The sequence below is a fragment of the Equus quagga genome, chromosome 19, assembly GCF_021613505.1.
Source record: "Equus quagga isolate Etosha38 chromosome 19, UCLA_HA_Equagga_1.0, whole genome shotgun sequence".
Classification (NCBI taxonomy): Eukaryota; Metazoa; Chordata; class Mammalia; order Perissodactyla; family Equidae; genus Equus; species Equus quagga.
In genome coordinates, this window is record NC_060285.1 from 25090438 (window position 1) to 25107483 (window position 17046).

Below are 17046 nucleotides of genomic sequence, written 5' to 3' on the forward strand. Positions count from 1 at the left end.
TGCTAGGCCTCGGTCGCCATGCCTTGAAGGAAAAATACTTTGTCTTAAGTTATTTTGTTCTATGATTGTAGCAACTGGAGCTTGTAGCCAGGGCCCCAAGCTGAAAAGACTCTGGCTCCAGACCCAGGTAAGCTGAGGTACGGCTGCCCTGAGTTGTCAGTCTGTGACCTAGCCAGGCCCCTAATACTAATTAGCTGCATGACCTCTGGCCAGCCCTCCCTTCCTCAGGCCTAGGCTCCCTCAGTAATACCATGAGGCTTAGATGACTTCAAAACTATCCTCCAGTATTAAAGATGATGGATAAGATGTGCGGACCCTCTAAGCCAGACTTCATGGGCTGTTACCTTGCTGCATCACTCAGTCCTAGCCCGAGCTTCTCAGTTCTGTCTGTCTGAAGCCATCATCCCATTTAGGGTGAGATCAGACCCTGGGAGAACTGACTCACACTGCCCAGACGGAGACAAGTCAGATTTGTACCAGAAAGCTCCTTTATGAATAAGCAGCAGCAAGGAAACCTCCATCTGCTATGCAGAACACCTTTTCCCTAGATTAATGATATATGCGTGTTAATGTATTACCTAGATGTTTTCCTTGGTAAGTTAAATTAGTTATCAAGAGATTGCTTGGGCATATGGATTCAGAGCAAGAAGGGCTCATAGTCTAGAGGCGAGCATTTCCAGGCCATGATAGGGCTGATGAAGTCCCTTTGTTTCATGTGTCTGTTAGGAGTGTTTGATTGCAAGCAACAGAAACTGACCCTGGCTGCATAAGGCAAGAAAGATGGATTATCGGGAGGATCATGAGTCGCTCGTGGAGGTCTTCCCTGATCATGAAATCTGAAGTGGGCTCCCCGGCTGGTCTCCATCACACCACCCTCCCTATTCTTTCACAGCACTTGTCTAGTGTGGAATTATCTTGTTTACTTGTTTGTCATCAGTCTTCCTCATTAGCTTCTCCATCCATGGGGGCAGGGACATTGTCATTCTTCCTTGTAGCTCTATCTCTGGAGCCTAGGACAGTGCCCAGCACACATGATATGATCAGGAATATTTGTGGGATGAATAAGTGAGTAGAAAGGAAGAGCTGAAAAATTAAGTCCTAGAAGTGACTGGAGACAGGGACAACCAGTCGCAGGAACTTCTGAACTTTTTTGGTAGGCATTATCACGAATGACTTAATTCCGAAGGCATTTGTCTCTCCATTTCTGCTCCAGGTCCACATGCCTAGGACAGAGAATTCTGTTGGCCCAAATGAGGACCACAGGCCCATCCCAGAGGCCGTGATGTTGGAGTCTTGCGATTGGCTGCAAAGCAGAGCCTCACATGGAAGGTAAGAGGGCCAATACTGAAAGAAATGGCTAGCCAGGCAGACATCCTCTGCATTCCACCATAGTGGTCACTTTTCTTAGAGACCTCTCAGTTGGATACAGCAATTCTGCTCCCTAAAGATGTCTCCATAAATGGTTGTTTGCCAAGCGTCACTTTTTTCTTGTCTCCAGGGGTTCCATCTAAGTGGGTTTCACCCACTCAAGAGTCTTACCTGCTGGAAGGAGACAGACACACTCGTTCTGCAGACGTGATCCATGTACTCTCAGCCTAGCATATCCCATACATCTTTCTATACATTTGTTTCTTATTTTCTAGCTTATGAATAAAACATACATCTACTTTACATTTGAGAAATGTGTGCTTTCACTTAACCCAAATTCTTTGTTTTCTGGAAACCCGCGTTTGGATTACTTTGTTGTGGCTAGCACTGTTAGTTGTCTACCCCAGCAGCCACTCAGGGCTGCAATTCATCCAGCCCCAGGGATGAATCATAATAGAAGCCTCTTACTCTTTTGCCCAAAATTGGACTTGAGGTGACATGTAAACCCAAATCTGGGCTGTGAGAAATAATGCAAAGTCTACTGAGTATTTCTAGAAATGTTTTCCTCCCTGATGAGAGAGTCACATGGAGAGAAGGGGTTTTGGCAGCTTTTCCTCCTTCTTCCTTCCTTCTTGATAAGGATGCTGTCATGCAGAGATATTATACTTGGAGCTGTGGCAGCCATCTTGCAAATACGAGGCAATAAATGTAAGGACAACATGTTGAAGATGGTTGAGTGGCAGAATGGAAAGGCCTAGGTCTTTGATTTCATTGTGAAGCACAGAAATCAACCCTGGATTTCGTAGGTAGATAACAGGTGTCCATATGGCTTAAACTACTCTTTGTTGGGCCTACTGTAACCTGCCATCGAAAGCATCCCTACCTGATTCCGACCTGTGACAAACAACTCTTTCTTGATCTTCACTCTTTCTCTTTGGCTTCATCACACTAGAGACGTTTCTCTTGCCTAGTAACAGGTGTTCTACTGACCATTAGCGTGAGACTAAGTCTGAGGAAGAGCCTAAAATTTCACTGTGTTCTGTTATAAACACTCTTTGCTATTTATGTCTGCTTCTTATAATGATCATTATGAATCTCTGCTTGAAAGAATACTATGCCTATTCATTCATAGAGATATTTTGTATATATAAATATATATTATCTAAATTTTTCATTCAATTTCACATTACAATTTAATAGACTCCAATCTGTTGTGATTGCAGAATTTCTATACAGAAGGGACTTAAAAGTTGCAATTAGATGGGAAGTGGGGTGGAGTGTTGAAACTGTATTTGCATTGTACTTTGAAGATTGAGAAGCATGCAATTGTCCATGTCATGGAATGGGAGGGGCTCAGGCAGCCTCTAGTACCCCATCTGCACCTTGTCACTACTATAGCTTCCACCCTTAAAACCAACTACCTAAGGATTTTAACTTCCCTCCTGGAAGTCAAGGTATCAGTTTCGAAGGTTTTACAGCACGGGCTTTCAAGATTGGAAACTTGATGGGCTAATATGACTTTACGTCTGCGTTGTCATCGATGCCGTCTAAATCACTTTACATTGCAACACTATGGATTATCGCTAGCATTTCACATAAAAAGGAATTCAGGCTCAGAAGGTTTAAGCGACTGCTCAAAACACGCAGCTAATCAGCAGAACCAGTCCTACAACCTTGGTCTCCTGACCTTCACCCTTCCCATTCCATCAAGTTATTCTCAGTTTAGGGATGGAGTCTTTAGGATCTAGAACAGTGTGGCTAAAAAGGAATGTTCCTGGTCCATTAAAAGGGGCCTTTTGAAGAGCATACCTTTTCCTACCAGAGAAGAGGAACAGAAAACCAGAGGATTTGGGGGGAAAAATGAGTTATCCAATCACTTAATGGATCTGGAAGGTAGCTGCCCATCAAACACTCAGCTCCATGTTATCACCATGTATTTCTCCAGAATATTAACTGCCTTGAGTCCCATATTTACCTAACTGATGCTGACCAGTCTTAACCAGAATAAGCACATCAGGAGGAAATTCAGATCTCTGAGCAGAAAGGAGAAGAGATGGGTACGTCCTACACGTCCACCTGTACGAGTGGTTTGGAGGATGATGTTTCTACTCCCTCTAGAGGAGTGTGATCTGAGAGAAGGGTGCTGTGCCCCAAAGAAAGGGAAGAGGGTCTGCAGGAGCAGGGTGGCAGTCCAAGTGAGTGGAGGGTTTCAAGTCAAAGGCAGCACTGGGTTTTCCAAGCCCAAAGGGAAACCAAGCTCCAGAAGAAACACGGAAAGTTAGAACAGGGCCAGAAAGGGAGCAGAGGGGAAAGAAAGCAAAAGGAAAACTCATGTTGACAGACTGACAGACTGAAAAGCTTTATACATAAATGTGAAGAGAAGGAGATTCTGACTTCTCAGCTCTGGGCCAGGGTAGTGATGTAATCAGCATAAGTGAGACATAGTGGCCTGGCCAGCATGCCCAGAATGCGGGCCGAGGGCACCTGGGTTATTCCAGGTTGCCATGGTTTTGAGCCAAAAGTAATAAAGCCAGGCAGGGAAGGCAGGAGGCCTCCTGCCTCCAGGATGTCCGTGCACACTCTGAGGTCCAGGACAATGGAGATTTGTTCATTCCCTTACTGTGTTGGCCAGTGAGCAGAAGTAGCATGTGAGTATTTTTTCTATAAAATCTGGAATCAGACAGACCAGAGTTCAAATCCATTTACTTGCTGTGTGGCTTTGGCAAAGTGACTTAACCTCTCTATGCCTCACCACCTTCATCTGTAGGCTGATCAGAGCACCTAGTTGATAAGGTGGTGTGAGAATTAAATAAGATGTATTCTGAAAGGTGCTTAGTCTAGTATCTGATACGTAGTAAGAACTCAATCTTAACCTATTCTTTTTTGTAAGAAAGATATCGAAGTAAACAGTGAAAGAATAAAAGTAGGAGAGTGGTAAACATTGATTTTATAGGTGCAAAAAAATGCATCCAATAAAGAAACGGGAAAGGAGTGAAGACGAAGAATAGGATCTGGACCATCAGTAACGGAAGGAAAAGCTGACGGAGTCATCTCAGAAACTTTCACCAAGGCAACTTTTCGTTTGGATTGGATTAGGCTCAGGTGAGAAATTCTGAACTCTCTAACGACCACCTGAAAAAAAAACCCAAAACACTAATGACACAGATTTCCAAATAAGTGCTCCCCTGTGGAGATAATTTCTTTCTTATAAAAACAATTATGACCTTTTTAATACCTCCAGAAAGGGCTGTACCACTTATGAACTGTACGACCCAGGGCAAGTTAGTAAACTTCCTCACATCTTCTTTTCCTCAATAATAAAATGACGAGAATAACAGTATCGACTTCATAAGGTGGCTGTGAGGATCAAAGCGGGTAACGTGTATAAAGATCTTAGAAAAGAATTAGCAGCTACAAAGTGTTGGCCCCATTTGTCCTTGACTACAAGAGCCATCCCCACGTAGTGTGCAGCATTACCCCCCAACCCACTCTCCCAGCATCCAATAATAGCCACATTTAATATTTTGTATACATTCTTCCAACCTTTTCCCATGCACACATAATCATCTAAACATTCATTTGTTTCTCACAAAAGGGACCATTCTGTAATGTTTTCTTATGATCTGCTTTTCCATCTCGCTACAGATGGTGAAGCTCTTCCCATCTGTCAGCCTCCACCAACTTCAGGATCATCGTCATCCTCTCTGGGGGTTGACCCCGGGTCTCTGCACAGGGTCAGTCCCAGTTTCAGCCGTTTCTTCTCATTTCCTGCTTCTTCTTGCTCTCCCAGCTGTGCCCTGCACCTTTGCTCACTCACCTGCTGCTCCCTCCCTGGTCCTCCAGGCTCCCCCTGCCCTGGGCCCCCCAGTGTAGTGCAGCTTCTCCAAAGGAGGGCTCGGTCAGGAAAGTTTTACTTCCTTTTATTGCTTACCTCTCCATTTTCCAAAATAGCACCAACCAAGGCTGTGTGTGCTTAACAGGCTTTTCCAAAGGGTGAAAAATAAGAAATAAAATGTTGAGAGAAAAAACCAAAATTTGTTGTTAACTCTGTTTCTTGGGTCCAAGGGAGAGAAAAAAAATACACCCTTCATAGGAAATTCCTTCATTGGCGCACCCCAGTCCCTTTCTCGCCCCCCACTTTCCAGGCTGGAAAACAAGTTCCCGCCTGGAACTTCTCCTGGAAGTTCTCCTCGTTACCCTCTGCCACGGCCACACCACGACCCAGGCAAACTGGAAACCGTCAGGCGAAATTCAACCATCAGAGGTGGTTTGGCCAACAAGGTGCTTAAAATTTTCTTTTGAACAAGTTGTCAACGTTTTCAAAACAGGTTTTACATACACACCTAGATGCCTGGCCTCTCTCAAATGATGGAAAGCTCTGGCAACCTTGAGCCCACGTTGCTGTATGGCAACAATTTTGGAGCTGAGTTCTCTTGCTCCACAGAGGTGAAACATGTGTCTGCCAGGTGGCCCTGGGCCCCACTAGTTTCTATCACATGACACTGGGTGCCATCATTTGTTTATTTACCTGCCTGGCTCCAATAAGCATTTGAGTCCCAGTGGGGAAAAAAATATGCTATCAGCTCCCCACACTCACTGAGAACTTGCCTTAGAATCTTCCTCTCCACCCAGATGACTGTCACTGTCTGGGTGATTTCAATGTCCCGAAGGCCTGTCCACATCCCACCTGAGGCCAAGCCAGTTGCATGGAAGCAATCTCCTCTGGGCTAGTGTCCGGGAAGGAGGGTCCTTGGGGAGAGGGTAGGCCTGAGGGAATCTGAATAGCAGGATGGAAAGGCAGAATCAGTGTTGGGAACGGTCAAAGCCATTTGGGGAAGTGGAGTAGACCACACGCAGAAATCCGAGGAGACAGACGAAGGCAGAGGTGAAGCTGGCGAAATCGGTGGCTGGGAGAGTTAGCGGAGGCAGGACGGGGCGTTCAGAATTAATTCCTGGGACAGGGCTTCTAAGGTTTTCCCCATTTTATGTGATGCCAGCAAGGTCACGGGAACAGAAGCGTTTCCACACAGTTGTGTGGGGTGGCCCTCACCTCTGTTGTCCTTGGGCAGCCCATTTATGTCACTACATCCTGGGCATTTGCATTGTCTGGCAGTGCTCTCTGTCAGAAATCTTAAACTCTAATCTCGAGTCTTCAGATCACAAATGTCTAGCCTTTCAGCTCTCTTATTAAGGACTCAATCCAAGTCAACTAACCCTCTCAGCTTCACTTCCTTCCTGCCCAGACTAGATTCCACCGGTTATCAGTTTGAACTTAGGTGCTCTGTTCCTTAACTACTTTCTCTTCTAACACCTTCCCTCTAGTCCGCCAACCTTCACTCAATAGATAACTCCCTCTCCACCCTGCACTGGGTCACTGAGTGCTGTGGAGCCAACCCATGCCTCACCCATCGCCCAACTTCACGAAGCCTCCTACCGCACTAAGACAGGCCCTTGAAATGTTCCCGCTACCCTGCCTCCAGCTTGCCTACATCCGCACCCATCTTATCTCTGTCCCTCCCCAGAGTCCTTGCCCCTATTCTTGAGACCCCATCTTTTCTTACCTCCTCTAGGACTTTGTTCATTCAATAATCCTTTCTGTCTCCTATATCTTCAACTTGCCCTTCTCTCCTGAGTCCCGCTCAGCCCCTAAGCATATCCACATTTCTCCCATCTTTGAAGAAAATGCCTGGGAACTTCAGTGGAAATGACTACAAAATGATAACATTCAGGGTTCTAAGGAAGGAAGGAGAGAAATCAGCAAGATAAAGAAAACAGGCTGCAGGAAGGTGCAGTTCTTCGAGCTCAGGGTTTTGGCAAGAAAAAGCCAATGGGAACGAAATCTGAGGGACAAAGGGTCTGAGTGAACAGGATGCCCTTTTCACATCATATACTAAATTCGTCATAATACCCTTCTGGTGTATAGGGCTGCATAGTTCACATGCAGTGTTTCATCCAATTCTCACTCAGTCCAGTGAGATAGGCATGGGTGGGTGGGGAGTGGCTTCGAGGGCTCCAGGAGGTGCTGGCACTGAGCTGGGGTGGGGCCGGATATGCACCACAAGAAAGAAGGGGAAGGAAATCCCTAGTGGCTGCAGCCAGTGGGGTGAATGGGGGAGGTGCTGGTGCAATGGCAGGAGAGATCATTCACATGGAAAGGACGCAGCTAACCGGGGTTTCCTTGGACCTGGGAGTGCCAATAGAAAGAAACAAATTCATCTTTAACGAAGACCATGGGAAACTATTGAAGGAAGAACAGGATGCCATTATGAGAGGTTTGTGTGACAATAAAGTAAAAATCTAGTCCTCAGTCTATTAGATGAAAAGAAAGGTCCCAAGGAACCAGCCCCCTCAGAGAAATGTTGAAACAAAAGGGCAGTGTGAATGACCACGAAAGTACAGACTTTATAAAAAGCATGCCACTGCCATCTAACCAAAACAGATGTCCCTCTAGAACAAACTCTGGAGGTGAGGCCAGGAGGCTTAACTTACACGCTTTCCCTGGCCATTTACCAGCTGGGTGATCTGGAGCCTCCTATGCCTCCATTTTCATCTTGATAATGCCACCGCCCAGGCCCCTCAAAGATGTGGCAGGAGTCAAATATGACAACACATGGGAAAGTGCTCTGGGAATTACAAAGTCTTATGCAAATGTAAGCCATTGCTGTTCACTGTGACTGAAACTGCTCAAGGAGGCTCAAGCGAGCCACTGTACTCAACTAACAGGGCCAATGTGTCTGGATTATGAGGATGGTGCGAGTAGAGACAATGCTAATGGGAAACGAAACTCTGAAGACTGGCGGGGGAGGGTGGGGAGAACGAAGAGCTCTTAAAGATGCACAAGGGAATTGCCATCTCCACCAAAAAAATAAACCCAGATCTTTCAAGGTTGACGCTGGCAGGCGACTCTCCACTGGGGGTTCCTTCTCAGCCACCTCAGAGGATCACTGTTAGATTTTACTGAAAGAAGACTACAAAGTTCTTACAAGATGAAATCTCTATCTTGTACAAAGGGAAAGGATGACTCCAGTAATTACAATTCATCCACCCATCTAGAGAAGAAGCTGTATCAGAGGGTGGAAAGAGCAGAGACTTTGGATGCTGGCTGATCTGGGTTCACATATGCCCCTTGGTAGCTATGTGGTACTGCATTCATGGCTCAGTCACTCTCTATCCATCAAATGGGGCTGATACTGTTGATTTCATAGGGTGAAATTAGATAATATGAAAAAGCCCTCAACATTACGATGAGTTCAACAGTTCCTGGGATGCTGGGTAGTAAAGAGTGAGGTTCTGTTGTGAGCAAATTTTCGTGAACCAATTTACTTTCTGTCTGGAAAGGGAATTCATACATTTGGAACAGCAGTTCTCAACTTGGGGTTGGTTTTGCCTCCCAGGGGACATTTGGCAATGTTTGGAGACATATGTGATTGTCATAATTGGGCAGGAGATTGCTACTGGCATCTGGTGGATAGGGTCAATGGATGCTGCTAAACATCCTACAATGCACAGGACAGCCTCTTAGAATCAGGAATTCTTTGGTTCCAAATATCAATAGCACCAAGGTTGAGAAACCCTGGTCTGGCCCAAAGCTGGACCTTTATTATTCCTTCCACAGTATCTAGTCAATAAGCCAAGTGAACTCAATGGCCTGTGTGGAGTTTTTCACGCTCTGAGGCGGTCAGTGAAGGGAAATACTCACTGGTGACTCCAATGTGCTAGTTTAGGGCTGTTAACAATCTTTGTCTGAGGCTGGAGGAATTCATTCAGAACGTGTTTATGGGTCACAGCGGACACCGAGTTTGGTGGATGTTAATGTTATGGAGGAGGGAAACTGTGTGCTAAGTCACCCCAACAAACAAGAGAAGCAGTTTTCCAAACGCAGAATGGAATCCTCATTGGGGAAAAATTTAGTGAGGCTTATGGGTCATGGAAGTGACCTGAAGGCCACTGAGGACTAAAATTTAAACACGGCCTGTGGTTGAGACTGGGAGATACAAAGATTGAGACAGAATCCTTCAGCGTTCCTCCGACCGAGCAAGGGCAATTTAAACTACTCGGTGTATGGCTTTGCTTTTTGAAAGAGATATGAAGAAATCCACAGCAAAACCACAACAAAAGCTGGAAAACGAAAAGCGTTCTGAAAACAGGCAAAAGGATTTTTGGGGTTTGGGTTTTTTAACGTGGAAAAGAGAGGACTGAGTGTGCATGGATTTGAACAAGATTATCACAAGGAGAAAAATGGCCAGCTGTTTTCCATCTTCATAGAGGAGCAAATTATAGGAAATGGGCTGAGATTGCTGCACAATGGTGGTTATGAATACGAAGCATTTCCTAATTGGACCCTGGAACAGACTTCAGAGGGAGACAGTTCAATTCCTGTTACTCAAGTTTGCTAAAAATAGGTTAAGCATGGACCTGACCACAGACAGGGGACTGGACGTGATGACTTCTTGAGCCCCCTGGTTTTACCATTCTTTTTGCTTATGTCTTCACAAGGCACAGCTAATTCACTGATGAGCAAAAAATTCAGTTGTTTCACTGTATGGCCTGTGTAAGGTAGTTTCCTAAGCAAATCATTTGATGGATTTTCATTGATTGTATTATTCAGTTGACTGGTGGTTTTAGAGTCATTTTGACATAGCCTGTAATTTTATAACATTTGTTTTACTCATTGAGCTTGGACACGAACCTATAAATTATATTATGCTTATGGGTCATCGAGTCAGCCCTGTATTGATCATGTTGAGTAGCTCAGTTCCATGAGTCACTGGGTTCTTTAATGCTGATACCAATACACACTCTGAAGCAGTGTGAACCGGTCATTCAGACCAGAGAAAACAAGGTGAGAGAATGTTTCCAAGCTTTCGCTTTGCTCCAAGGGTGTGCTCTTCATCTGCAGAGTGTATTATTTTCTTAATGTTGAAGCCAACATCTGAGTTTGAATGTGGCAGGCGAGGGTCCGGAAAAGAAGGTGCGATTTTCCTTTAACTTTTTTTTTTCTTTCTTTTTTCCTTTAACTTTTTTCTGCTTTCACCCTGAGTGGGAGCAGGAACAGAGACTGACTTTGTCATCCATTGAGTTTTTAGCTTCTCTGCTAAAAGATGTTCCTTGTAAATGTTCACATTAGAGGTACCAGTAATCAATAGTTCCCTCGTGTTCTCAAAAGGTACAGAAAATTCGTAAAATCATTGATGTGACTACAAAATGGTGCTGATTCTATAAGAAATCAACCTTGTCAAGACAGAATTCTACACAAGGTCCTGTTGACCTGGTTTTGTCCCTGTGGCAGGCTTGATAATAGCTAATCCGCCCTTCTGCCTGTGAGTTTTAGCCAGACCCATCACTGTTTCACTAAAGACTAAATTTCCTAGCATCCTTTGCATTAGGGTGAGGTAAGGAATAAGTTTTGACTGATGGGATGCGGGCAGAAGCGATTTGGGCAGAAATGATGTGTGTGCCATGTCTGGTCCACCACCTTAAAGGGAAAAGATAACACCACCCTCCATGTTTCCCTTCTCCTTTTCCTATAGACTGGGATGCAGAAAAGATGGCAGGACTTGGAGCTGCCATCTATGAGGTGGAAGTCATCTCTTGAGAATAATGGAGAATGAAGATGAAGAATCCAGTTATCATGGAGCCACCACATTAGCCTTAGACCATGTATGCTTTGACTGTTACAGGACAGAAAAATAAACTTTTATTTGTTTAAGGTACTATTGTTTTGACTTTTGTAACAGTAGCCAAACCAGTACCCTAAGTAATATCCTAACACTTTGGGCACCAGAATCTTAACTTTAGTAATTTAGGTACTTTTTCATTCAGTAGAAAATATATGTATTGTTTGACATAGAGATAGAGAGAAAGAGAGAGAGAAATAATACACACATACAAACAAAACAATACTTGAGATTTATCATCTAGGGACTTAAGATCACCAAAGAATTGGTTGTAAAGAACTCACCCCACACTCTGTAATGTGAACTATGTACAACTTGCTTTATGTTTCTGTATATAATGAACTAATAGAGAGCGACTGATAATGAGCCTTCCAGTGAGGTGGTGCAGAGCACATGCTCGGGAGCCAGGCGGCCCAGCTGAGCGACGAGGCCCAACCTCTGAGTGTCCAGCTTTCCCCATCTGTACAAAAGGGGGTAACAATTATTTCTACCCCTTTAAGATGTTGTGAGGATTACACGAGATTGAACAAAGCACTGAGAACACTGCCTGGCACATACTAAGCACTGAATAAGTGTCCACTACAACAATACTTATTCATTCCTCTTGGCCAGTGATAGCACTAAAGAAATGTGGCTGAGGGACTAGTCCCAGACTGCTCTTGATCAGCTTGCGTGTTTCGCACATACGAGATGTCTGCTGCAGAATGTTGACTTCCTGCCTCAAGTCCCTTATGAGAGAGTCCCAATCTCTGTTTATGCACGTGCTTCAGGTACCATCTGAACTACTGTATCATTGCTCTCTTTAAGTTGATTTAAAAAGGAAGCTTGAACAATAGCTGTGAATGTTTAGATATAGCTGCAGCCTTCTGTCCCTCTCATTGGAGCTGTCTTATCTGGATTCTCTTTGCTGGGGACGAGGTTGTAATTATCCTCTCTCCAGTGCCCATAGTCCTCTATACTGGTAACAACTGGGGCTTGGAGAGGCAGATTTACTGAGAAATGAATGGAGCTTAACTTTCAGGGCCCCCCATTTCGTTGAGCCCCTGATAAGGCTCCAAGGGTTCCCCTTCAGGGTTACAGGGGCCAATGTATGAGGCATGGAGCTGACCCCAGACTAAAGGTCACCCCTTGCCCTGGTGGTGGTGCTGGGGCTGCGAGTGGGATGAGCTGGCTGCTTATACCACATTCACATCCACCAAGCCCCCAGGAGCCACCTAGCCCCAGTGGACCTCGTGGAGCATTCCAATGCTATCTTTGATCCTAAGAAGAAAGGTGTGAACAAGATGCTGCTCTGCTCTCCGCTCAATGGCTACTGCGACCAGGCTTCATGGCCACCCCAGGACTGGTAGGAGCAAGAACCCAGCCAAGTTGAACCGGCTGCTATGGCAGCTGCTGTCAAGGATACTGTCTGGGCAAGCGACCGTAAGAGAACGCTGCAGGAGGAGCATTGTCCACAAAGGATCCTGAAAGGCAAAGAAACTTTTCTAACCCACCAACATTAAGAAAAAGAAATCACCAGGAAAAGGAAAGAGAGGATCATCCTCCTGTACTCTATAGATAACCATGTTACAACATTGTTACCATATGGAGAGGTAAGAGAGTAAGCAATCAAAACTCTAGGGAAAAATAGCATTATCAAGGTATCTCAGATAGTTAATAAGTAAAATATTATTTTAATGGAATTTGCGGTGTTTGCAGTATATGTCAACTTTTTAAATTTTGTAAATACTCATCTCAAACCTAAATTTGTATTTGTCATTTTGTTCTCTTTTCCTTAAAGAGGGTCTCCAAAGTTGGGTAAGCCGCAGGACCCACCACACCTGGATCTTGCCCCAGAAAGGAGTTTATACCCACTTTGGTGAGAAGAGCACTTCTTGGTTGGCGTTTTAGATGAAGATAGACTGACATGTCACATGACACTTTCTGGGCAATGCCATTAATCAGTCCCCAGAAGCAGGAACTCAGGCATCCCTGGAGAACCAGCTGATGCCCAGGTTGGGGTGCATTATATGCATGTTAGAAATTAATCTCCAAGAGGTGATGAGAGTGAGCTGTGTGTTTTCTTTCCTTTCCTTGTAGTTCTTTTTCTATACATCATAAATGTGCACAGTTACTTCCTGTCTCATTGTAACTCAAAAATCAAGCAAAAAATATTTCCTTTCCTTTTTGGGCTGTCTGTTCTCAAAACCTCAGTTGGGCACGTTGTAGTTGCACTGAGCACAGTGACTATGATCTCCCTTCTGACGTTGTCTGGGAAAGTCACGATCCCATGATCCCATTCTCCCCACCCCCTTCTCGTGTTCTGCTCCATGGAGAATTGTTGAGCGGAGTAGAAGAGTTCCATTTCTAAACCAAGCCTAGTGAATAGGCTAAGTATCTGGTGACAGTCTCGGCTAATTTTATCAAGTCCCCTTCCCTGGGAAAAGAAACTGGAGGGGGTGTAGGAGGAAGTGAGGATGGACCAATGGCGGAGATAAGGATGAAGCCTACTTGTTGCAGATGGGGGAATTAGCCATGAAAGTATGTAGTTCTTCAGTACGACCCAGTCCAAGACACAGAACCTCTCATTTGAACCTTCACGACAGCTTGAGTTCCTCGCATCCAGGCTTGCCACCACATCCCCAAGCATAATCTCCACACAAGAGCCAGGGTTATTTTCTATAATCAGATTATATCACCCTTTTGCTTAAAGCCCTCCACTGGCTGCCCTTTGCAATGAAAATAAAAGCCAGACTGCATTGTGGCCCATAAGACCTTCCATGACGTGAAGACTGCTTCTGCTGCTGCTCCGCCCACCTTCCGCCATGACAGCCTCATTCCCTAGAACCCCTGGCCCCAGGCCTGCCCACGCTTTAGCCACCCTTCCTTCCTTCCTTCTCCCTGCTCCCCTTCCCTCCTCTTCTCTCTCTCTCTTTTTCTCTTTCTTTCAATATAACAGCTTTAATGAGATATAATTCACATACCGTACAATTCACCTATATAGAGTGTGCAACTCAATGATTTTGAGTATATTCACAGATTTGTGCAACCAGCACCACAATCAACTTTAGAACATTTTCATCACTCTGCAAAGAAACAACCTGTTAGCTATTACTCCCCATTTGCCCCGCAGCCCTCCGCAACCACTAATCTACTTTCTATCTTCATAGATTTGCCTATTCTGGACATTTCTGTAAATCAAATCACACAGTGTCTGGTCTTTTATGTCTGCCAACTCTCATTTAGCTTGATGTTTTCCAGGTTCATTCATATTGTAGCATATATCAGTACTTTACTCCTTTTTATGCTCAAATAATGCTGTATTATATAGATATACCACATTCAGTTGATGGGCATTTTGGTTGTTTCCACTTCTTGGCTATTACAAATAATGTTGCTATGAACATCTGTGTCTACTTTTTTGTGTGGACATATGTGTTCAATTCTCTTGTGTGAATACCTAGGATCAGAATTTCTGGATTATACAACTCTATGTGTAACATTTTGAAGAACTGCCAGACTCTTTTCCAAAGTGGATGTAGCACTTTACATTCCCACCAGTAACCAACATTCTAATTTCTCCACATCCTCACCAACACTTGTTATTATCTGGTTTTTTTTTTTTGATAAGTCATCTTAGTGGGTATGAAATCATTGTGGCTTTGATTTTAATTTCCATCATGCCTAACAGAGGTGTGCATCTTCTCTTGTGCTTATTGGTCATTTGTATATCTTCTTTGGAGAAATGTCTGTTCGGATCCATTTTGTAATTGGGTTGTTTGTCTTTATGTTGTGCAGTTGTCAGAGTTTTTTATATATTGTGGATACTAGCCCCATATAGGACATATGAATTGCAAATATTTTCTGTTATTCTGTGGATTGTCTTTTCATTTTCTTGATGGTGCCCATTGAGGCACAAAAGTTTTAAATTTTTATGAAGTCTAATTTATCTATTTTTTCTTTTGTTGCTTATGTTTTGGTATTATGTCTAAAAAGGCTTTGCTTAACTTAAGGTCATGGAAATTGACTCCTACATCTTCTTCTGTGTTTTAGAGTTTGGGCTCTTCCATTTAGGTCTATGATTTCTTTTGAGTTGATTTTTTAATATGGTGTGAGATGGATCCAGTTTTATTCTCTTACATGTGGATATCCGGTTGTCCAGCTCCATTTGTTGAAAAGACTGTTCTTTCCCCATTGAATTGTCTTGGCATCCTTAGTCACACGGCTTTCTATTTCCCAAATAGACAAGCAAATTCCCACCTCAGGGCCTTTGCACCGTTAGTTTCCTTGGAATGGAACACTCTTTCTCTGATTTTCACTGACTGGCTCCTTCTCATGCTGCAGGTCTCAGCTCAGAGAAGCTAACCCTGAACACCGTGTCTAAAGTAGCCCCCATCTCCCATCCCCCAGCTATTCTCCATCCTTATTTTATTTTCTTCTTAGTACCTAACACGACCTGAATACATCTAAGTTTCTAACAGAGTAGAGTTCTTTAAATCCTTTAAGTGGATAGGTAGATTTTCAAATCAAAGTAGTCCAGGAGTAGATAGTAGATACTGAATTTAGAAACCAAAGATTCACTTAACTGTTGTGTGTCTGTGTTTGGGGGGTGGGTGGGGTGTGACTGTGAGGAGGGCCTGTGGATGAGAGTGAGAAACGAGTGGGGGCGTTCCAGGGCAGTCTGCTTGAACATCAGAATCAAGAAGCTATTCCTTAACATTGGTCTTGGCAATGATTTTTTGGACTTTACACTAAAAACACAGGCAACATAAGCAAAAATAAACAAGTGGGAACTGCATCAAACTAAAAAGTTTCTGCACAGCAAAGGAAATAATCAACACAATGAAAAGGCAACCTATGTAATGGGAGAAAATATTTGCAAACTATAGATCCAAAAGAGGGTTAATATCCAAAATATATAAGGAACTCATACAATTCAATAGCAAAAAAAACAAATAGCCCGATTTGAAAATGGGCAAAGGACTTGAATAGACATTTTTCCAAAGAAAGCAAACAAATGGCCAACAAGTATATAAAAAGATCAAGCAACATTACTGATCATCAGGGAAATGCAAATCAAAACCACAATAAGATATCACTTTACACCTGTTAGGATGACTATTCTCAAAAAGTCAAAAGATAACAAATGTTGGAGAAGATGCAGAGAAAAGGAAACCCTTGTACACTATGGGAACATAAATTGCAACAGCCATTACGGAAAACAGTATGGGGGTTCCTCAAAAAATTAAAAATAGAAATACCATAGGATCCAGCAGGAGTATGTATCCAAAGGAAATAAAATCACTATCTTGAAGAAATATTTGCATTCCCATGTTCACTACAACATTATTCACAATACCCAAGATAAGGAAACAACCTAAGTGTCAGTCGACAGATGAATGGATAAAATATGCTATGTATATATATATAACGGAATATTATTCTGCCTTGAAAAGGAAGAAAATCCTGTCATTTTCAACAACATGAGTGATCCTAGAGGGCATTGTGCTAAATGAAATGAGCCAGACACAGAAAGACAAATACTACATGATCACACTTACATGTGGAATCTAAAAAAAAAAGTTAAATTCATAGTAACAGAGAGTAGAACAGCAGTAACCAGGGGCCGGGGCAGGGGGGGCGGTGGTGAAGGGGAGAGGTTAACCAAAGGGTCCAAATTTTTAGTTATAAGATGAATGAATAAGTTCCAGAGACCTAATGTATAGCGTGGTGACTATAGTTAATAATAATGTATTACACACTTGAAATTTGCTGAGAGTAGATCTCAAGTGCTCTCACCACACACAAAAATGATAACTAACGTGAGGTGATAGATATGTTAATTAGCTTCATTGTGGTAATCATTTCACAATGTATATGCATATCAAAACATCAAGTTGTACACTCTAAATATATACATTTTTATATGTCAATCAGATCTCAATAAAGCTGGGGAAAAAAAGAAAATCATTGTTTGGTAACTATCATAGTTGTAATTGATTCGGAAAGAATCATCAATTGG